Below are 23,048 nucleotides of genomic sequence, written 5' to 3' on the forward strand. Positions count from 1 at the left end.
GCCGATCGCCCGTCACCCGTTGCCCATCACCTGTCGCTCGTCACCCGTTGCCCATCTCCTGTCGCTCGTCGCTCGTCACCCGTTGCCTGTCGCTCGTCACCCGTTGCCTGTCGCTCGTCGGTCGTCACCTGTTGCCCATCGCCTGTCCCTCGTCATCCGTCACCCGTTGCCCATCGCTTGTCGCTCGTCGTCCGTCACCCATTGCCCATCGCCTGTCGCTCGTCGTCTGTCACCCGTTGCCCATCGCCTGTCGCTCGTCGTCCGGCACCCATTGCCCATCACTTGTCGCTCGTCGTCCATCACCCGTTGCTCATCGCCTGTCGCTCGTCGATCGTCACCCGTTGCCCATCGCCTGTCGCTCGTCACCCGTTGCCTATCACCTGTCGCTTGTGGTTCGTCACCCGTTGCCCATTGCCTGTCGCTCGTCGATCGTCACCCGTTGCCCATCGCCTGTTGCCCATAGTCTGTCACCCGTTGCCCATCGCCTGTCGCTCGTCACCCGTTGCCTATCACCTGTCGCTTGTGGTTCGTCACCCGTTGCCCATTGCCTGTCGCTCGTCGATCGTCACCCGTTGCCCATCGCCTGTTGCCCATAGTCTGTCACCCGTTGCCCATCGCCTGTCGCTCGTCGCTCGTCACCAGTTGCCCATTGCCTGTCGCTCGTCGATCGTCACCCGTTGCCCATCGCCTGTCGCTCGTCGATCGTCACCCGTTGCCCATCGTCCGTCACCCGTTGTCCATCGCCTGTTGCTGCCTTGTAATTTCCCCAATTAGTGCAGCTGATTAGTTTCCTTTATTGTGACCAATCACATCATTTATTGTATCACCATTTTTTTTATCTTTCTATACTTTTACTTTTGTGGACCCTGGAATGGTTCAGTACTGGCCTCTTGTGCGCTCAGTGGTGACTCCGGGATTGGTCGGTGGAGGCTCCGGACCCCTCCAGCTCTTCAGCATTAATCTGTCTCCTGCTAATTAAACATCTTCTCGTGATGACAATGTCTTGGGAATTGCTTGTGTGGTAATGGAATACTTATACATGTGAGATCCAGATGAAAGGCTCCGGAGCGTTATCACCGGTGACTGGAACTTTTGGGATAAGATTTTGCCCATTATATAATGTGTTACAATTTGTTACATTTCTGTCTTCCTCATTTGATACATTGTTGCACGTGTATAGAACGCGGCGTCTTCCTCCCCCCGGTCTCCCCCCAGCGGGGGATCCCTGTATACATCAGGATGAGATGTGTATACAGGGAGCACAGTCTGGCGACATTATTACCGGCATCTTCCTAACGTGGCAAATTGAGTGAGGGGAAATTAGACAAGAAAATGCCTGTCAGCGTGATGTGCTGCGCCGCTTCCTACATCGACGTCGACAGCTCCTGTCAAAAACAAAAAAGCTGCGGTAACATAATGATGGTTTCCAGTGAGCGGCAGCTCTCACACTGAGATCCTTCCCCGGTAAATGCCGCTTCCTTGTTTCCTCGCGCTCGTGCACAGCGTCGTAACATAGAAGTGGAAGAGAACAAAAAACTGGAATGGAGGGGGGTAAGAGCGGACCGCTGCGCTCTCATATAGCCAGGGTATAATGATGGAGGGTGAAAGAGCAGCGTGAACGCCCCAATGGCAGAAGACATCATTCTCAGTTGTATTTTATTCCATATTTTTCAACTTTTTATCGATTTCCTTTAAGAAACTACGCTGACATTTTGTGAATTCACGGCCTAAGAAACGTGACTCACATCGGAGCTGTCGGCTTTGGCACATTATGGAGTAACTTATGTGTCAATAGTTTTTTTTATTTTCTAATCTTTTCCCCTGTGCTTTTCTCCGGACCCGTCCCAGGCTATAAGCAAGAAAATGAAATAATAGCAGCCCTGTAATAATGGACCTCTTCAGCAGCGCTGCACATTGAGGGACCCCCCGCCCCTTCTTGACACCGTCAGGGATATTTATTTTTTTACTTAAATGCACGGATTTTGGAGATTTTTGCAATTGACCCTCACTAAGGAGGTTGCACCTATCGTGATCCATGCCTGACTCAGCGTTTTTGAGTCATTGCTGGTATTCCTTCCTTGGTTCCAGGTCCTGAGGGGTTAATCCTCTGATCTATTGGCCGCATTATCCTGACGCTGCACCTCCTGTGCTACGCCAGTGATATTTCCAGCTCAGCTGTGTTACATTCCCGTTAGTGACCTGTGTTCTGTCCTGTGCCGTCCTGACCTCCGTCTTCCCCCTGACCTGATTTGACCTCCGTCTTCCCCCTGACCTGATTTGACCTGTGGCTTTCATCTTGTCCTTGTCTCTACCTCTGTTCCCCTCTGGTCTCTAGTCCTCCTTCGTTCATCCGTCTTTTGCCTTTTGCCCGACCTCTGACCCATGTCCCCGTTCCTGTCCTCATCCCCATCCTTCCCGCACCTGTTTTCGTGGCTTCCCGCTTCCTGACCTTTTGGCTATCACCTGACCACGCTTTGCCTTCACCTTTCCTATTGACGAGACCTTCGGTTGCAGACCCAGCTTGCTGACTACTCTGCTGCCCTCTAGTGGGCTTTCCAGCTTACTGTTCATATATCTGAGCTGCAGTGCTTCCCTTCGGGGCAGTGTTACATTAGTGCAGGCTTGTTTACTACCTATCGCCCCCTTGTGGTTGGTCTTCTAACTACTCCCTTCCCTAAAGCAACACTCCCCGTTTACTTCAGTGTCTTCCATACCACAGCGTGACAGCACCATTTGCCTTCTGTAGCCGTTGCATTGAACAATACAGTTTAGAGAATTTTGTTTCGATTTTCCCCAATTTTGTAGATTTAGGTAAACCCAAATTTTTGGTGATCACTTTGAACGAATAATTAAAAATGGTGGCCTTCAGCTACTTTGCTAGATTCTGCGGATCAGGAAGGGGCTAAAATCAATAATCAACTGAACTTTACTATGCTCAGCTCCGGAAAGCCCCACACCCGTTCTGGCGCCACTCCCCGTTCAATCCTCCGATCGACTACTTTTTCTTCTACTTTCCCTCCGTGCCCTACGGCAGGTGCTGCCGCTGCTGACTCGGCATTTGTTAATGACTTCACATTCTATAAGTTGTGGCTCCCAATAGAAAACAAAGAAGGAACGAAAGAAGGAACGGACAAGGAGAGGCGGTGAAGCAGGTATTGGGAGGGTCGAGGACAGCTGAGCATGACATTTATCTTTTCATCCATTCTGGCACGCTAGGTGCGGGGGAGTACCAAGGAAATGGCGAAAGGAAAGGAAGAGAAGTCCTGTGCCTAGGAAGGGGGAAATGAAGACCCCTGAACAAGCTTACCGCTAGGCCTTGGGAATCCTCACCGCCCTAGATAGGTTCCACACCTATGCGCCGAACCAGATACCTGACCCTAGGCTGACCCTGATCTGGGAGCACATGGGATGAGCTCTTTGTCAACCCTGCTAAGCTCTAAAGAAGACACAGGGAGGACACACAGGGGAAAGCTACAAACAACTTATCTCTAGTTGTCTCACGAATAGAAGCTACAACAACCACCAAGATTCTTCTGATGTATGCAAGCCGCCTGCTTGCACTGAAGACTTGATACAAATGTATCAAATATCACCAGACAAGCTGTCATGATTGACTCCTGGCTCCGCTGGAGCTGAGCCTTTTTTTAGTTTCACTTCTGATGCAGGTCACGTTAGGGGTTAATCCTTTCTGCCTCGTTCTGGAGGTCAGGCTGCTTTATTAGGGCACTGTTTCTCTTGGACTTCGCCAGTGATACTTCTGGCTCTGCTGTGTTCTGCTCTTGAGTGACCTGTTGTCTGCCCTGCCCCCTCCTGACCTCCGTGTTCACCTGACCTGGTAACCTCCTCTGTTGTCTGTTTCCAACAGTGTCTCTCCCGCTGTCTCCCTGTTCGTTCCTTATCTGTTTACCTGAATTCTGTCTTGTCTTCCCACTCCCCCTCGCTTCTAGGCTCTGATTTCCCGGCTACTGACTATTTGCTTCCCTCTGACTACGTTTAGACTTTGCCCTTGTGTACTTACAAGACCTCATGTTGTGACACGGCTTTCTGACGATTCTACTGCCATCTGGTGGGCTTGACTAGTATTACCTCTGCTAGGGAATTCCCTGCTCATACGTTTCCTCCACTTTTACGCCCCCTAGTGGTTTACCAGCTAACTACCTTCTCAGATAGTTTCAGGAATCCTCTCAGTCCCACATTACTGCGCTGTACTGCTATTGTACATATTAGAGTACAGCGTGACACAAGCAAAGTACAGTCCCTGACAGAAGTTCTGTCGCTTATCCATGTTATGCAAATAAAAGCTTATAACCTGACTTTAAATTCATCCATTGGTTTTACTCAAATTGTCTCTCCACGAAAGGAGACAAACTCTAGCACAGCGTAACCTATTGGAAGTAGCAATCCTAAAAGTCAGAATTGGATTTTTAACAATCATTTGCATATGACTTAGGATATATATGCCAGATCAGAATACCAATTTGCAGACATGGTGTTTCGGGGTGTTTGCCCCTCGTCAGTGCAAAGTATGGGGTGTCTGGTCTGGCTCTGAAAAGCTATGTGGGGACCACGGGGGGAACACTATTCTCCTTAAGGAGACTTTGTAAGCCAGTCTGGCTGCCAGTACGGGGACTTATAGCTGCAATGCCCCTCTGGGGATTATTCATCCATTGGTTTTATAAATTACTCTTTTGAAAGCTAAAACCCTCCCAAATTTGGTTTAGGTTATGAAAATAAAATTTCTGCAAAGCTGAAATATTGATCATTTAATGAACATAGAAAGGTCAGATTTTGTCAAGACAGAAGTCTTGTAGCTTTGTCATATAATGCACCCAATCTTAGTTTACATCCTCACCTGTGCTCACTAAATAATCGGTTAATTAGTGGGTGTGTATAAAAAGAAACCCAGCACCCCAGACCTTCACTTGAACTGCACCTTGACCTCTGAGAACATGCCAAAAATCCACCCTGCCACCAAAGCCTTGATTATTAAGAGGCAGAAGACCAGATCCACTGCAGAGGTGGCTGCACCTTTAATGTGTCTCAGCGTCAAGTACAAAGAATTAAAAAAAAGATTTGAAGAGACTGGAGATGTTTTTGACAAGCCCAGGTCCGGCAGACCCCGCAAGACAACTGCTTAGGAGGAACGTTTGTTGGTTAGAAAATCCAAAGCCAGCCCCTCTTCCACTGCAGCAGAGCTCCAACAGGCCTGGTCACCTCAAGTCCCTGTGTCAACTAGAACAGTTTGTAGGATTCTGTCTCGAAATGGTCTCCATGGTCGAATCAGTGCCCAGAAGCCAGCACTAAACAAAAGGCAATTAAAAAAATGTGTGGCGTTTGCCAACTCCCACAGCCTGCTAAACAGATGGACGCTGGAAAAGTGGCAGAAGGTGGATTTCTCTGATGAATCTTCAGTTGAATTACACCACAGCCACTGCAAATACTGCAGGAGACCTACTGGAGCCCGTATGGATCCAGAAAACAGTTACGTTTGGTGGTGGAAAGATCATGGTCTGGGGTTACTTTCAGTATGGGAGTGTGCGAAACATCTGCAAGGTGGAAAGCAATATCAATAACCTAAAATATCAAGAAGTATTAGCTACCTCTTACATTCCCAATCATAAAAGGGGTCACATTCTGCAGCAGGATGGTGCTCCATCCCATACATCCATCTCTACAACAAAGGTCCTCCTGGCATAGAAGATCAAGGTGCTCAAGGACTGGCCAGCCCCGTCACCGGACATGGACATCATTGAGCATGTTTGGGGTAGGATGAAAGAGGAAGCTTGGAAGACAAAACCAAAGAATCTAGATGAACTCCGGGAGGCATGTAAGATGCATTCTCTGCTATTCCTGATGACTTCAGCAATAAATTGTATGAATCATTGTTAACCCTCATGGATGCCGTCCTTCAAGCTCATGGAAGTCACACAAAATATTACATATGGCTCTAATAGCACCACAGCTTCATTCACCAATGTTATGCAGCATATCTTTGTATGAGAAGTTAATGATTTGTTTGAACACATTAATTTCTGTGGGCGACAAAACTTTTGTCTTGCCAAAATCTGACCTGTGTTCATTAAATGATCAATATTTCAGCAACTTTATTTTCATAACCTAAACCACATTTGGGAGGGTTTCAGCTTTCAGCTTTCAAAAGAGTATGCCCCAGGGTTATAAAGGGAAAGGGATGAAAACCAATCAGAAATGATAGAAGGCCAGGGAGCAGTTTGTGCAGCTAAACGCTGTGACCTTCTCTACCCGGACACCACAGGACTGTCTGTCACCTGTGACACTTTCCCAGCAGATTAAATTTTTACAGAATTTATTCAATGCAAATCAAATATATTCCCTTGAATCAAATTTTGTGAAATCAGCTCAAATCTACCAGTTGCGTACTGAGTTAACTGAGAATCCATCAGTGAGCCTCTCCAGGTGGAAACTTTGTAACTCTATGATGTTTTTTTATGAGCTCCTCTCAGCTAATTTATAAAATAAAAAATCACTGCACTCTTTTAAGATCCAAAAATATGATAAATCGCTGCAAGTGATCCACACCTCACCTATTGTGACGGATTCGCTATTTCTATTGTGCAACACGTATCTTCGCTTCCGCACGGATCTGCATATTTCTGATGAAGGTCTTGTTTGGCCGAAACGTTAAATAAAATGCTTTAGATCCGTTGGAACAATTTAGCAGATTTTTGAATCTTAAAGGAGTGATTTTGTATTTGAGGAATAATATCCTCTAATTCCTATTAGTAGAGGGACATCATTCTCCTTGTTCTTTGGACCAAAGTTGAGCTGGATATAAATCAGCCGAGAAAAGCTCAGAAATAGACAGATATAAGAGTCACAGAGCCACAGAACAAGCTGACTGATTCTTAGCTAAATCCTTCATGCGTAGAATTTTTTTTAAATTTTTTTTTTAATTTCATTAAATAAAAAAAAAAATGGTACCTAAAGAAGCCCATATCCATTAAGGGCCCGGGCTTTAATCTTGCATTATATTTCCAGCATGTGATGCTCGATGAGACTCGCCTGAGGCAAGTAACAGGTGTGGGCAATATGAGAATCACACCTAAAATCAGATAAAAAAAGGAGAAGTTCACTCAATCTTTGAGTGTCTGAAAGAGAAAGAGGAGAAAAGAACTGTCTGAGGAATGGGGAACCAAAATTGTTGAAAAACATCAACAATCTCAAGGTTACAAGTCCATCTCCAGAGATCTTGATGTTCCTTTGTCCACGGTACACAAAATAATGAAGAGGTTTACAACCCATGGCACTGTAGATAATCTCCCTGGATGGCAGAGAAACATTGATGAAAGGTTGTAACGCAGGATAGTCCGGATGGTGGATAAGCCCCAATCAAGGGCAAAAGAAATTCAAGCTGTCCTGCAGCTCAGGGAACATCAGTGTCAGTGAGAACTATCAGTCCACATCTGAATGAAATGAAATGCTATGGAGGAGACTCAGGAGGACCCCACTGCCGACACAGAGACATAAAAAGCCAAAATGTACGTGAGTAACCAAAATCCTTCTGGGAAAGCGTCTTGTGGACAGATTAGACTAAGATAACGCTTTTTGGTAAAGCACATTATTCTACTGTTTACTGAAAACAGAATGAGGCCCACGAAGTAAAGATCACAGCACCTACAGTCACACATGGTGGAGGTCAGATATGTTTTGCTGCCTCTGGCACTGGGTGCAGTGACTGTGTGTAAGACATCATGAAATGTGAAGATTCCAAAAGGATTTTGGGTGGCAATGTAGAGCCCAGTGTTAGGAAGCTGGGGGTGCGTCCTAGATCAGGAGTCTTCCAGCAGGACAATGACCCCAAATACTTCAAAAAGCCCCAGAAATGGATGGAAACAAAGCGCTGGAGAGTTCTGAAGTGGCCGCAATGAGTCCCATTGACTCTTGTGGAGAGATCTGAAAATTGGGAAAAGAGAAGAGAAGAGGAGAGAAGAGAAGAGAAGAGAAGAGGAGAGAAGAGAAGAGGAGAGAAGAGAAGAGAAGAGGAGAGGAGAGAAGAGGAGAGGAAGAGAAAAGAAGACGCCTTTAGATATGAGAGACCGTGAGACGCTTATAAAGAAGAGTCCGAGATTCAAGGTGAGAGGAGGAAGAAGCTGTGGACGGGGACAGGAGGCGACTGATAGAAGGGATTTATTCCAAAGGGTAAAGGGCGCAACAAAATATTAAGTTCAGGGGGACAATAATTCAGGCCCAAATAATGTCCGGCCCATTTTTATAACTTTTAGATTTAGCCATGTAGCAGAGCTGAGAGTGCTGTTCTGACAACACCATGCTCTCAATGATTGTACATTGACAGTGAGGTGCTAATCAGTGCTGTGCACATGACTTTGTAAGGGTATGTGCACACGTTGCTTTTTTTTCAGCGCGGAAAAAAACGCACCCTCTGGCAGAGGGGAGAATTGTAAACAATGCTTTTTGAGAAAAAGGCATCGAAAACGCATGCGTTTTTCATGCGTTTTTCATGCTTTTTTCATGCGTTTTTCATGCGTTTTTTTAGGTGCGTTTTTTAAGACTTGTCAGTGTTAATAAAGTTGGTTGAACACAGACCTTTGGAAAAAAAAACCTGTGATGTCATTTCCTTCTCCACATTCTGTTTGGATAAATGGGAGGGCTTGGAATGGAAGGAGCACCATTTGAATTTTGGAAAAGTTGAAATAAACTTCGCGCACCATGTCACATTAGCAGAGCCCCTTGGGTACCTATACGTCAGAAAACCCCCACAAGTGACCCCATTTTGGAATCTGCACCCCTCAAGGATTTTATTCAGGAGTATATTAAGCATTTTGAATCCACAGCTACTTCCCCCAAAATGTTGCTGTAGCAACAATATTCTCACTTTTAGGCCCGTTTCACACGTCAGTGAAAAACACTGACGTTTTTCACTGGTGTGTAAAACACGCACATGTCCCTCCGTGTGGCGTGAATCACAGCACACATGGGTTGTCTAAGTGCAATCCGGGCTCCGTTCTCCGTGGCCCGTGATTGCACTTAGAGATTCACTCACCTGCACCCGCTCCCGCTCTCCATGGTGCTGATCGCTCCCGCGGTGCAGCATCCGGCCGGCGCTGACCCCCGCAGCAGCTGCTTCCGGGTCGGCTGTGTCATGCATCATGAATATGCGCGACAATAATGAGCCGGCTCAGAAGCAGCAGGGAGAACGGGCTGCAGAGGACATCGCTGGACGCCGGGTGAATTAAAATGATTTTTATTTTAAAAGCACGTTTTTTTCTGGCACGTGTTTCACGGACCACACCACTGCGTGGTCTGTGGAACATCAGTGATGCCAGAAAAAAATGGACATGTCTCCGTGCAGCTATCACGCACACGCGGGTACGCCGCACGGAGACACGTGCAGTGAAAAATCACTGATGTGTGAGCAGACCCATTCATTATAATGGGTCTGCGTATGTCAGTGATTCTGGTACGTTTAAAAAAAAGCACAAACGTACCAGAATCACTGACGTGTGAAAGGGGCCTAAGGCTATGTGGCCATGATCCAGCGACACGGCGTCTAGTACACAGTGTCAGCCTCCTGCAGAGATGTGAGTGTTGTCCACGGGAGAATGCAGCTGCCCATGCCCACGATTTGGGTTCAGGCTGCTGTGGAGCTCTATGCTACCTGCAGAGAACACTCGTCTCCGCAGCATAAATTGACATGCTGAGGCTCGGGAAGCCACGCCACCGGTCAGTTTATGCTGCGGAGAAAAGAAGCACAGTGGGCATGAGATTTCTAAAAATCCTTCCACTGTGCTTCTACTGCACAACGCAGCGTCATGGACGCAGGGAAAACACTCAGCGCCCATAACGCTGCAAACCCCGATTGTGGGCATCCAGCCTAAAAAGCGTCAATGGAGGTCAAATATATATACAACGTCCCACCCCCCCCTGCATATTCTAAGCTGGCACCTTTAGTACCTTTCATGTGGCACTAAAGGGTGCCTAGCCTAGTTTTTATCACAAAAACAAAAAAAAAAATGGCGTGGGGTCCCCCCTATTTTTGATAGCCAGTCAGGGTAAAGCAGACAGCTGTAGCCTGCAAACCACAGCTGGCAGCTTCATCTTGTCTGGTGATCAATTTGGAGGGCTCCCCAGGTTTTTTTTTTTATTTATAAATAAAAATAATAAAAAAAAAATAACATGGGGTCCCCCCAAATTAGATCACCAGCCAAGGTGAAGCTGACAGCTGGGGTCTGGTATTCTCAGGGTGGGAAGAGCCATGGTTATTGAACTCTTCCCAGCCTAAAAATAGCAGGCCACAGCCGCCCCAGAAGTGGCGCATCCATTAGATGCGCCAATCCTGGCGCTTCGCCCCAACTCATCCCGCGCCCTGGTGCGTTGGCAAACGGGGTAATAAATGGGGTTGATACCAGATGTGTAATGTCACCTGGCATCAAGCCCAGCAATTAGTGATGTCACGGCGTCTATCAGACACCCGACATAACTAATTGACAGTAAACAAAAGCAAAAAAAGACAACAAAATTTTTTTTATTAGAAAAAACACTCCCCAAATCATTCCCTTGTTCTCCAATTTAATAAAAAAAATGGGTCCGCAGAAATCCATTTGGATGTCCCACGTCGGCTCTGGACCTTCTAGAATATGGGGGCACGTTCAGGGAACGTATCCCCCATTTTCTAGGAGGGCAGACCCTCCATTTGAGGAGAGTGGGTGCCAAAAATCTGCACCCACTCTCCCCGGGTCACAGCTGCAGAGTGCGAGCAGCCAGCACAGCTCTCTGAACACAGTGCTGGCTGTCAGCTGCTCGGAACATGTGACCGGCCGGCGTCTGCTGTGAAGGAGGAGGGGGCCGCGGGGGATCAGCGCTGCGACCGGACAGGTATGTATGACACCGGGGGGAATTGGGGTCAACGGGCAGGTATGTATGACACCGGGGGGAATTGGGGTGAACGGGCAGGGCCTGGGTGCATTTTTCTGTCGCATGTCTCAAGGCACATGCGACAGATAACATAGGAGCAGGGCGGCCGGTGCGCTTCTGTGCGCGCGGCCATGTTGGATTTTCGGGAGGGGGGTCGGGGCGGGCACTTTGGCGACACCGGGGGCTTTGCCAGGAAGTGAGGTCAACAGGAAACCTCTTGACCTCACTTCCAGGTAAATGCCTGCGTTCTGGCGTGCCGACAAAGGCCGCGGACCGCAACTAAAAAGCAGGTCCATGCGGTGTAGCTGCGTTCTGACCCCACATCATTGATTCAATGGGGGAGAGAACGCAGCCACAACGCACAAAAGAAGTGACATGCTGCTTTTATTTCCGCACCGATTTTTGGCATCCAAAACGCTGCGGAAAGAAACGCAGCGTGTGCACTGATTTTTCAGCTTTCCCATACACTTTGCTGGGAAAGCTGAACGCATGCAATTTGCCACTGAAACGCTGCGGTTCAAAACGCAGCGTTTCCGCGGTAACAAACGCAACGTGTGCACACAGCCTAATTCAAGCAATGATAAGGGTCCTGCTGATTAAACAAACATAGTAAATAAACAACAGATCGGACTGTGACAAGACAGGCATCCTGAATTCTCTGTATTAACCCTTGCAGCATACTAGCTTCAGCTTACATAGCAAAAACCTGCTGACAGATTTCCTTTACATTGAGAGAATGGCGCATGCAGTAATGGCAGTTTTGTCCTCGGCTCCTCTGAGGAATGTAATCTGCCAGAATTTCCGGGGGTTACATCGATTCTGAAGCAGGAGCTCATCACGGAGCAGAATGAGCTATAATTAAATGATAACACCAGATTTCCTTTGAAGTATAAAATTGCTTTAACTATCCTTTGCGCCCGTCATTGGAGTGTGAGATTTCTGCGCTCGGATATTGGACAGTTAAATGGGCAGAAGATTTCATCTGTATAAAAGGCTCCGAACATCTCATCTGCTCAGTCTTAAAGCCTGGCCCTTAAAGGGGTATCCCCAAAGATTAAAGGCCCTGTCACACACAGAGATAAATCTGTGGTAGATCTGTGGCAGATCTGTGGCAGATCTGTGGCAGATCTGTGGCAGATCTGTGGTAGATCTGTGGTAGATCTGTGGTAGATCTGTGGTAGATCTGTGGTAGATCTGTGGTAGATCTGTGGTAGATCTGTGGTTGCAGTGAAATTGTGGACAATCAGTGGCAGGTTTGTGGCTGTGTACAAATGGAACAATATGTCCATGATTTCACTGCAACCACAGATCTGCCAAAGATTTATCTGTGTGTGTGACAAGGCCTTAAGTGTCTGATCACTGGGGGTCCGACTCATGACGGCCATGCCATGTGTACCCCCATTGGATAGAGCAGCAGTGGTGCAATGTATGCTTCCCCACTATTCAGCATTAATGGGGCCGATGGAAGGGGCAGGACACTGTGCCCGACGGACTGACTAGCAGGGCTGAGGGTCTCCATTCTCTGGTCGCTGGAGCCCCCCAAATGTTCTGTGGCTCGCTGATTAATCTCTGTTTTTAAAACTCCTTTCAGGGTCTGGTTCATTTCAGCATTCTGGTCAAATATTAAGAGAAGTCATTACGTTGGTCTGGGTCAGATGGAGAAGAAAAGATAGAAACATCTGTAAAGAAAGATGAGCGGGCACTACCATGCTCGGGTGTTCGGTACTCGTAACTAGTGATGACGAGCGAGTACAGAGCAGCCTAGCATGGTAGTGCTAACTCATCACTAGTTACAGTGCCTTGTGAAAGTATTCAGCCCCCTTGAATTTTTCAACCTTTTCCCACATTTCAGGCTTCAAACATAAAGATAAAAATGGTAATGTTCTGGTGAAGAATCAAAAACAAGTGGACACAATTGTGAAGTTGGACGATATTTATTGCTTATTTTAATCTTTTGTAAAAAATAAAGAACTGAAAATTGGTGCGTGCAATATTATTCACCCCCTTTACTTTCAGTGCAGCAAACTCACTCCAGAAGTTCATTGAGGATCTCTGAATGATCCAATGTTGTCCTAAATGACTGATGATGATAAATATAAGCCCCTGTGTGTAACAAGTCTCCGTATAAATGCACCTGCTCTGTGATAGTCTCAGGGTTCTGTGTAAAGCGCAGAGAGCATCATGAAGACCAAGGAACACAACAGGCAGGTCCGTGACACTGTTGTGGAGAAGTTTAAAGCCGGATTTGGTTACAATAAGATTTCCACAACTTTAAACATCCCAAGAAGCCCTGTGCAAGCGATCATATTGAAATGGAAGGAGAATCATACCCCTGCAAATCTACCAAGACCCGGCCGTCCATCCAAACTGTCATCTCACACAAGGAGCAGACTGATCAGAGATGCAGCCAAGAGGCCCATGATCACTCTGGATGATCTGCAGAGATCTACAGCTGAGGTGGGAGAGTCTGTCCATAGCACAACAATCAGCCGTACACTGCACAAATCTGGCCTTTATGGAAGAGTGGCAAGAAGAAAGCCATTTCTCAAAGATATACAAAATAAGTGCTATTTAAAGTTTGCCACAAGCCGCCTGGAGACACCAAACATGTGGAGGAAGGTGCTCTGCTCAGATGAAACCAAAATCACACTATGTGGGCACAATGCAAACAATATGTTTGGAGTAAAAGCAACACAGCTCATCACCCTGAACACACCATCCCCACTGTCAAACATGGTGGTGGCAGCATCATGGTTTGGGCCTGCTTCTCTTCAGCAGGGACAGGGAAGATGGTTAAAATTGATGGGAAGATGGATGGAGCCAAATACAGGACCATTCTTGAGGAAAACCTGTTGGAGTCTACAAAAGACCTGAGACTGGGACGGAGATTTGTCTTCCAACAAGACAATGATCCCAAACATAAAGCAAAATCTACAATGGGATGGTTCACAAATAACCATATCCAGGTGTTAGAATGGCCAAGTCACAGTCCAGACCTGAACCCAATCGAGAATCTGTGGAAAGAGCTGAAAACTGCTGTTCACAAACGCCTCCATCCAACCTCACTCCGCTCCAGCTGTTTACAAAGGAAGAATGGGCGAGAATTTCAGCCTCTCGATGTGCAACACTGATAGACACATACCCCAAGAGACTGCAGCTGTAATCGCAGCAAAAGGGGGCGCTACAAAGTATTCATATAATATATAAGTTTAAAATAAGCAATAAATATCTCAGACCCCAGACTGCGACGACATCAACCAAAAATTTCAGACTGACATATCGTCATTTCCGTCAGCCACCAAAACACATGAAATCCCAACTCTGCAGCGTTTCGCCCGCTCCCTCCTGTGCCCGATACCAGCATTTAGTATTAATAATATTATATTCCAACAGCTGCGTAAATCTTAATCCCGTATAAGGGAAATATCACTGGATTCTGATTACAACCGGGCAGAAGAGAAACAGTTAACTGACAATGTCAGCTCTGCTACATCTGAATCTACAGCTTGCTGCTCTGATAACCATTGTCCTCTTATCTGCAGCACAGACCTGTTCCTGCACTGAAAGGTCACATACTAATTAGCAAAGCAACAGGAGGCGAATATCACCCTGGTCACAAGTCTGCTCAAATATTCATCTCCAGGAGCGACTGATGAACATATAGAGGAGCCGAAAACAAGAAGACACTGCGCAAATACAACTCTGCTACATCATATATATATATATATGAGGGACAGGTAACAAGAAAACTGAGAACTGCTCCTCAAAATGTGTATTCATAACATAGAATCTAATGTAATCTTGTAAGTTTGCGAAGTCTTATAGTATATTCTTATACATAGGCGCAGTATTATAGTAGTTATATTCTTATACATAGGAGCAGTATTATAGTAGTTATATTCTTGTACATAGGGAGCAGTATTATAGTAGTTATATTCTTGTACATAGGAGCAGTATTATAGTAGTTATATTCTTGTATATAGGGGGCAGTATTATAGTAGTTATATTCTTATACATAGGAGCAGTATTATAGTAGTTATATTCTTGTATATAGGGGGCAGTATTATAGTAGTTATATTCTTGTACATAGGAGCAGTATTATAGTAGTTATATTCTTGTACATAGGAGCAGTATTATAGTAGTTATATTCTTGTACATAGGAGCAGTATTATAGTAGTTATATTCTTGTACATAGGAGCAGTATTAGAGTAGTTATATTCTTGTATATAGGGGGCAGTATTATAGTAGTTATATTCTTGTACATAGGGGGCAGTATTATAGTAGTTATATTCTTGTACATAGGGGGCAGTATTATAGTAGTTATATTCTTGTACATAGGAGCAGTATTATAGTAGTTATATTCTTGTACATAGGGGGCAGTATTATAGTAGTTATATTCTTGTACATAGGAGCAGTATTATAGTAGTTATATTCTTGTACATAGAGGGCAGTATTATAGTAGTTATATTCTTGTACATAGGGGCAGTATTATAGTAGTTATATTCTTGTACATAGAGGGCAGTATTATAGTAGTTATATTCTTGTACATAGGAGCAGTATTATAGTAGTTATATTATTGTACATAGGAGCAGTATTATAGTAGTTATATTCTTATACATAGGAGCAGTATTATAGTAGTTATATTCTTGTATATAGGGGCAGTATTATAGTAGTTATATTCTTGTACATAGGAGCAGTATTATAGTAGTTATATTCTTGTACATAGGAGCAGTATTATAGTAGTTATATTATTGTACATAGGAGCAGTATTATAGTAGTTATATTCTTGTACATAGGGGCAGTATTATAGTAGTTATATTCTTATACATAGGAGCAGTATTATAGTAGTTATATTCTTGTATATAGGGGCAGTATTATAGTAGTTATATTCTTGTACATAGGAGCAGTATTATAGTAGTTATATTCTTGTACATAGGGACAGTATTATAGTAGTTATATTCTTATACATAGGAGCAGTATTATAGTAGTTATATTCTTGTATATAGGGGCAGTATTATAGTAGTTATATTCTTATACATAGGAGCAGTATTATAGTAGTTATATTCTTGTATATAGGGGCAGTATTATAGTAGTTATATTCTTGTACATAGGAGCAGTATTATAGTAGTTATATTCTTGTACATAGGAGCAGTATTATAGTAGTTATATTCTTGTACATAGGAGCAGTATTATAGTAGTTATATTCTTGTATATAGGGGCAGTATTATAGTAGTTATATTCTTATACATAGGAGCAGTATTATAGTAGTTATATTCTTGTATATAGGGGCAGTATTATAGTAGTTATATTCTTATACATAGGAGCAGTATTATAGTAGTTATATTCTTGTACATAGGAGCAGTATTATAGTAGTTATATTCTTGTATATAGGGGCAGTATTATAGTAGTTATATTCTTATACATAGGAGCAGTATTATAGTAGTTATATTCTTGTATATAGGGGCAGTATTATAGTAGTTATATTCTTGTACATAGGAGCAGTATTATAGTAGTTATATTCTTGTACATAGGGACAGTATTATAGTAGTTATATTCTTATACATAGGAGCAGTATTATAGTAGTTATATTCTTGTATATAGGGGCAGTATTATAGTAGTTATATTCTTAAACATAGGAGCAGTATTATAGTAGTTATATTCTTGTACATAGGAGCAGTATTATAGTAGTTATATTCTTGTACATAGGAGCAGTATTATAGTAGTTATATTCTTGTACATAGGGGCAGTATTATAGTAGTTATATTCTTGTACATAGGGGCAGTATTATAGTAGTTATATTCTTGTATATAGGGAGCAGTATTCTAGTAGTTATATTCTTGTATATAGGGGGCAGTATTATAGTAGTTATATTCTTGTACATAGGGGCAGTATTATAGTAGTTATATTCTTGTACATAGGAGCAGTATTATAGTAGTTATATTCTTGTACATAGGGGCAGTATTATAGTAGTTATATTCTTGTACATAGGGGGCAGTATTATAGTAGTTATATTCTTGTACATAGGAACAGTATTATAGTAGTTATATTCTTGTACATAGGGGCAGTATTATAGTAGTTATATTCTTGTACATAGGGGCAGTATTATAGTAGTTATATTCTTGTACATAGGGGCAGTATTATAGTTATTGTTATAGGAATATTTTCCATCTCAGTTTTTGTATTATTTATCTTTACATTGTATTGCGGGTTTTTACACCGTTTCTGAATTTTCTGTTTCCTTTTTTTCAGGATCTTTGTGCATCTGATGTAGATGATTTCTTCTGTATTTTCTCGGCGTGCAGAGCTTCTCCCCTGCGGAGCTGAGTGGCAGGATGGCGGCTGCGGCTCCACACCGGGTGTCCCTGAGTACGGAGTTACAATCAGAGCAGAACAGTCTGTGCTGCCATTATACTCCTGTCTGCGCCGTTGCTGCGCATTTCTCGCTCGTGTGTAATTAGCTCCTTTCGGAATAATCCTCTCTGATCGTCACAATCGTCTTAATAACACGTTGTGTCAGTTCTTTGAAATAAGCAGCAGCTAAAATAGACGTCTCCGCTGCTGCGAGGAGGACAGTAATGGCTGCCAGGCAGGAGGAGGCTTTTAGGAAAGGGAATGTACGTTTTGTTGAGATCCCATACGGCTCCATCACTCAGACGCGTTCACACTCGGCTCTGATGAAATCTTATTATTTTGTGTATGGAGGAAGAAATGTGTCTTTTTTTGTTACTTTTACATTTTTAAAAAACCTGAACATCTCTTAATTCTTCTCCCTTGGTTGAGTCTTGTTGTCCTCTGTAGGGGATTCATTAATGTTTGGTACATGGCAGGTGTCACACTATGTGTCCCATTGAACCCAAAAAGATCTTACCCCTCCAGGAGGCAACAAACTTCATAGTCACAGTTTTCCTTTAAAGGACAATGGGCTTGAACAGAGTATACAGTTATATTGAGAAATTAAATGACACTTGCAACTTATTAGCTGCTTTTCTGACAGTCTGCTGGCAGTCTCTTCAGCAGCACTTCCTTCACTCTGCATAGCTCTTCAGCAGCACTTCCTTCACTCTGCATAGCTCTTCAGCAGCATTTCCTTCACTCTGCATAGCTCTTCAGCAGCACTTCCTTCACTCTGCATAGCTCTTCAGCAGCACTTCATTCATTCTGCATAGCTCTTCAGCAGCACTTCCTTCACTTTCACATAGTATCTGCGTCTCCCACAATGCATTTGTTTATTTAATCGTATGAACGTATACCTTACCATCATATTTAAATAAACTCCATGCAGCAGAGCACACACTCATAGTGCCTCTCTTCATTGTCGCCATTATTGGCAGCAAAGCCCTGCAATATCTCTTGTCTTTTAGATTGCATATTATTGCTGACAACTCAGTGTAGCAGCGGCGTCCCTGCAGAGATGCTGACTTACTCACCGCCCAAGCTGAGTTCTGTTCTCCCCTTTTCCCACCCGACATCCCATGTGCTCCGTCACCTCCTTCCCCTCCCAGGCCCTGTACATGCTGAATAGGGTTCTCAGGAGTGCACGTAAGACAAGTGAGCGCACACTGGCTGTCCTCTTAAAGAGCCGGTGCACCATTTCCCAGAAATTCCTATCAGCTTATGGCTGAGAGGCACTATGTATTTAAGGCACCCTCCCATTAGGGGAGGTGCCTGCACAACGTCCTTAGTTAGTTTGGATACCAGTCTGCTAGCTAGTTGTCAGGGCCTGAGCTCCTTTCCCGTTATCCCTGTGTCCGTCACCTGTACCTGCCTTCCCATACCTGGGTGAAAGGTATCAGCACTCATACTCCTATAGTTTGGGAATTCTCCAAGATTGGAATCATTCTCTATTCTCTCTTCTTTCTTTGGCAGTTCTCATCCTCTCTCTACTCTGATCCAGTTGAGCTAGTCTGTATTCCCTGAAAAAAAAATTGAAACAAAAGCTTGATCTTCTTTATTTGCTCCTTTGTTGCCTCTCTATAGCCTTGGGGCAGCACACCGAGTATAATGAGTGCTACCCACCACCACACCTAACTATTTTTGGCTCATTTGAGGATAAGGATTCTCTAAGCCAGAGGTCAAGGTTGGAGCACGGACCAGAGCCGATGATGCAGCAGAGCATTAATTATTTATTTATGATGCATTGCTTTTTTAGCACCATCATATTCTGTGGCGCTTTACATACATTATCACCACTGTCCCCATTGCGAGAACCATTACAACAGTGTATTCAAAATAGTAAAAGGAAAAGCTGAGCTGGAAGTACTAGTAAGGACAGTACGGTGGCTCAGTGGGTTAGCACTGTATGGTGGCTCAGTGGTTAGCACTGCAGTCTTGTGGTGGCTCAGTGGTTAGCACTGCAGTCTCGTGGTGGCTCAGTGGTTAGCACTGCAGTCTCGTGGTGGCTCAGTGGTTAGCACTGCAGTCTTGCAGTGCTGGGGTCCTGGGTTCAAATCCCACCAAGCACAACATCAGCAATGAGGTTGTATATTTTCCCCTCGTTTCTGTGGGTTTCCTCTGGATTCTCCGGTTTCCTCTCACATTCCAAAAATATACTGTTAGGGAATTTAGATTGTGAGCCCCAATGGGGACAGTGTTGCCAATATATATATATATATATACATATATATATATATATATATATATATATATACATATATACATATATATATATATATAGTTATATATATCTGAGTCAGATGTGCAAATAGTGAAGGAGACGCATAGGCAAGATGTTATCCTTTATTTTGCCCAGGTTGTGCGGTTACTCCCCGAAACAGCAGAGATGTGTGAGTAAGCTGGTAACTTGCTGCAGGATTGCAGTAACATTAAAATAGCAGAGATGTATAAGCAAACTGGTATCTTGCAGCAGTGTTGTAAATTGTAAGTAAGCACCAGAATAGTTACCTGGAAATTTGACACAGTTGGGTTGAAGATGTAGCCAGCCTTGGCACAACAGAAATAAATTAATTTTAAGGTACCTTGGTAGCAGAGACAAAGGTGGGAAATGGAGAGGGTATCTGGTATCTTGATGCAGCAGAGTTGAATATGAAGACATCATCATCTACAGACACTGAACTGAGTTTGGTAATAAACACTGATTGCTGAATAGAAGTCAGGGGTAGCTGAAGAGAATTAGACACCTGGATGAAGATCAGTCAAGAGGAAAGTAAAGCTAACCCCCTGATAAATAAATGGTAATAGAGTGTTATAAGTATACAGCCACCCAAGCCAGCCTTAAAAGGCTATGGGTGATGACATCAGAGGAGTATGCAGAGGTACCACCTGTGAGCGGGCCCCAGAAGAAGGAAGAAACAGAGCCCAGCCCTGCAACCGTATCAGTTAATAATGTCAAGCTAACTATGATAGACAAGATCTGCTGAGCTAAAAGTATTCTTCTTGAATTTGGCAGTCTGCTAGTCTGCATGTACCTGCTCACATTAGGCAGGAGCTTCTTCTGCACACCAGGAATGGTCATGCATGTTAATGTTAACTCTTTACTCCCTCTGATTCATCATTACACACAGCAGCTCAGTGTATTAACTTTATATGTTCTGCATTCATCACTCCAGATTTCACTGTATGAACACGGTTGCATCCACCTTGGTAGGAGCTTCTTCAGCACACCAGGAATGACCATGTTTGTTAACTCCTCACTCCCTTTGATTCATTATTTCACGCAGCAGCTCAGTGTATTAACTTCTTATGTTATGCATTAATTACTTCACACTTCACTGCTGTAACACAATATCATCCTCCTTGGTAGGAGCTTCTTCTGTACACATGGAATGGCCATGCATGTTAATGCTAACTAACCTTACTCCCTGTGATTCATTATTTCACACAGCAGCTCAGTGTATTAACTTTTTATGTTCTGCAATCATCACTCCAGACTTCACTGCTGTAACAAGGTAGCATCCTCCTTAGTAGGAGCTTCTTCTGCACACCAGGAATGGCCATGCATGTTAATGCTACCTCCTCACTCCCTGTGATTCATGATTTTACACAGCAGCTCAGTGTATTAACTTTTTATGTTATGCATTCAATACTTCACACTTCACTGCTGTTACACAGTAGCATCCTGCCTGGGAATATTTAAACCCAAGGCTATTCTCCCAAAATCTATTGACTCCCACATCTCAAATTCTTCACACATAATACAGAGGGTCACTAGATCTGAAGACCGTATAACATAGCATGAAGAAATAATACATCATATAATCTATTATATTACCTATAACAGCAAATATTAGAATTAACATGAAATTTTTCAGTAAAATGGCAAATTAGACAACACATTAGTATCTCTACAACTAAATAGTAACTAGAAAAAGCAACTAGAAAAAGTTGTGGAGACTTCAGCATATAGCAGAGGGATTCAAGTGGTAAAAGTCCTTCTATTTGTAAGAAGGTGATGGACCAACATAGAATTTTCACCATTATTAACTCTTTCATCAACATATATTATGGTACAGTATAGTTGAGGGGAAATATGCAGGAGCCACAATCAAGCTTATGTAGGAGGTTGACCAGCAATTAACTCACCTGAATGTGTGTCTGCACATTCAGCTGATATATATTGCAGCACAGAGACCCACAGGGTCCCTGCACCGCAATACACACTGCCAACCAATCAGAGGCTGGTAGCTGACATCAGCAAGCAAGTTACTGGCGGCATGTGGAAGTAACGTCATGCTCTGCTTGTTTGCACGCTGAAGTCACCCTTCCGCGCTGACTATGGAAAAGATGTTACTCTGTGGTGGAGTGGAGGAAGGTCTGTGGGTTTGTTTATTTTTTTATATCTGTTGGAGAAGAGCCACAGAACAGGGACATTACGAGGGGCTGCTGATAAGTCTTTGGCTTTACCCAGAAAGAAACGAGATAGGATGATGAAACTTTCCATTTTTTCCACATACGCTCCACTGATGGCAACACACTTCTTACATCAGTATTCCAAGTTCTGTAAGTCTAGCAAAAAAAAGGATTTTGGTTGAGCCTCAAACCAGGCATCTGTAGCAGCCATGGCATCAGAAATGGTGTGAAATTTGGTACCTTGAGGTGTTTCTTCAGGTTTGGAAACAGATGATAGTCGGAGGAGGCTAGATCTGGTGAATAAGGTGGGTGGTCACCAGCTGGAAGCCCGGCTCTGCCAGTTTTGCCGTGGTTGCTTGTGCAGTGTAAGCGGAGGCATTGTCTTGCAAGAACAAGATTCCTTTGGACAGCTTGCCGTGCCCTTTGGCCTTCAGAGCTGCCTTCAATTGGTACAAAAGTTCAGTGTAATACCTTGCATTGATGGTAGAACCCTTTTTAAGGTAGTCCACTAGCAGCATGCCCTCCTTATCCCAGAACACAGACGCCTTCACCTTAGTGGCTGATTTTTGGACCCTGAACTTCTTTGGATGAGGAGAACCACTGTACTTCTACCTGGAAGGAGCCTATGATGGAATGACATTATTATAAGATGGGGCCAGGATGGGGAACATTATTACAGGAAGGTGCAAGGATGGAGGACAGTAAAGGGCACTTTACACGCTGCGATATCGATACCGAGCGTACCCACCCCCGTCAATTGTGCGTCACGGGCAAATTGCTGCCCGTGGCGCACAACATCGCTTACACCCGTCACACGGACTTACCTTCCCTGCGACGTCGCTGTAGTCGGTGAACCGCCTCCTTTCTAAGGGGGCGGTTTGTGCGGCGTCACAGCGGCGTCACACAGCAGCCGTCCAATAGCAGAGGAGTGTCGGAGATGAGCGGGTGGAATATCCCGCCCACCTCCTTCCTTCCTAATTGCTGGTGGACGCAGGTAAGGAGATGTTCGTCGTTACTGCGGTGTCACACACAGCGATGTGTGACACCGCAGAAACGACGAACAACCAGCGGCATGCACCACCAACAATATTATGAAAAGGAGCGACGTGTGAACGATCAATGATTTTTGCCGTTTTTGCGATCATTGATAGTCGCTCCTAGCTGTCACAAGCTGCGATGTCGCTAACGACGCCAGATGTGCGTCACAAACACCGTGACCCCGACAATATATCGTTAGCGATGTCGCAGCGTGTAAAGCACCCTTAATACAAGAAGGACCCAGTGAGGGGAACATTATTATAAGAGGGGGCAAGGGTGGGGGACATTATACC

The 23,048-nt window shown here is 44.3% G+C and overlaps 1 long non-coding RNA gene across 1 annotated transcript in view; it reads left to right on the forward strand.

Annotated features, from left to right (window-relative positions):
- Positions 1 to 19,349, forward strand: part of LOC142243645 (uncharacterized) — a 60,368-nt gene extending 41,019 nt beyond the window's left edge. The window contains exons 2-3 of the long non-coding RNA XR_012724389.1: positions 14,454 to 14,648; positions 17,161 to 19,349. This is a non-coding gene — a long non-coding RNA (uncharacterized LOC142243645). The remainder of the gene's footprint in view (positions 1 to 14,453; positions 14,649 to 17,160) is intronic.
- The last annotated feature ends 3,699 nt before the right edge of the window (positions 19,350 to 23,048 follow it).

This window comes from Anomaloglossus baeobatrachus, chromosome 6 (assembly GCF_048569485.1).
Source record: "Anomaloglossus baeobatrachus isolate aAnoBae1 chromosome 6, aAnoBae1.hap1, whole genome shotgun sequence".
Classification (NCBI taxonomy): domain Eukaryota; kingdom Metazoa; phylum Chordata; class Amphibia; order Anura; family Aromobatidae; genus Anomaloglossus; species Anomaloglossus baeobatrachus.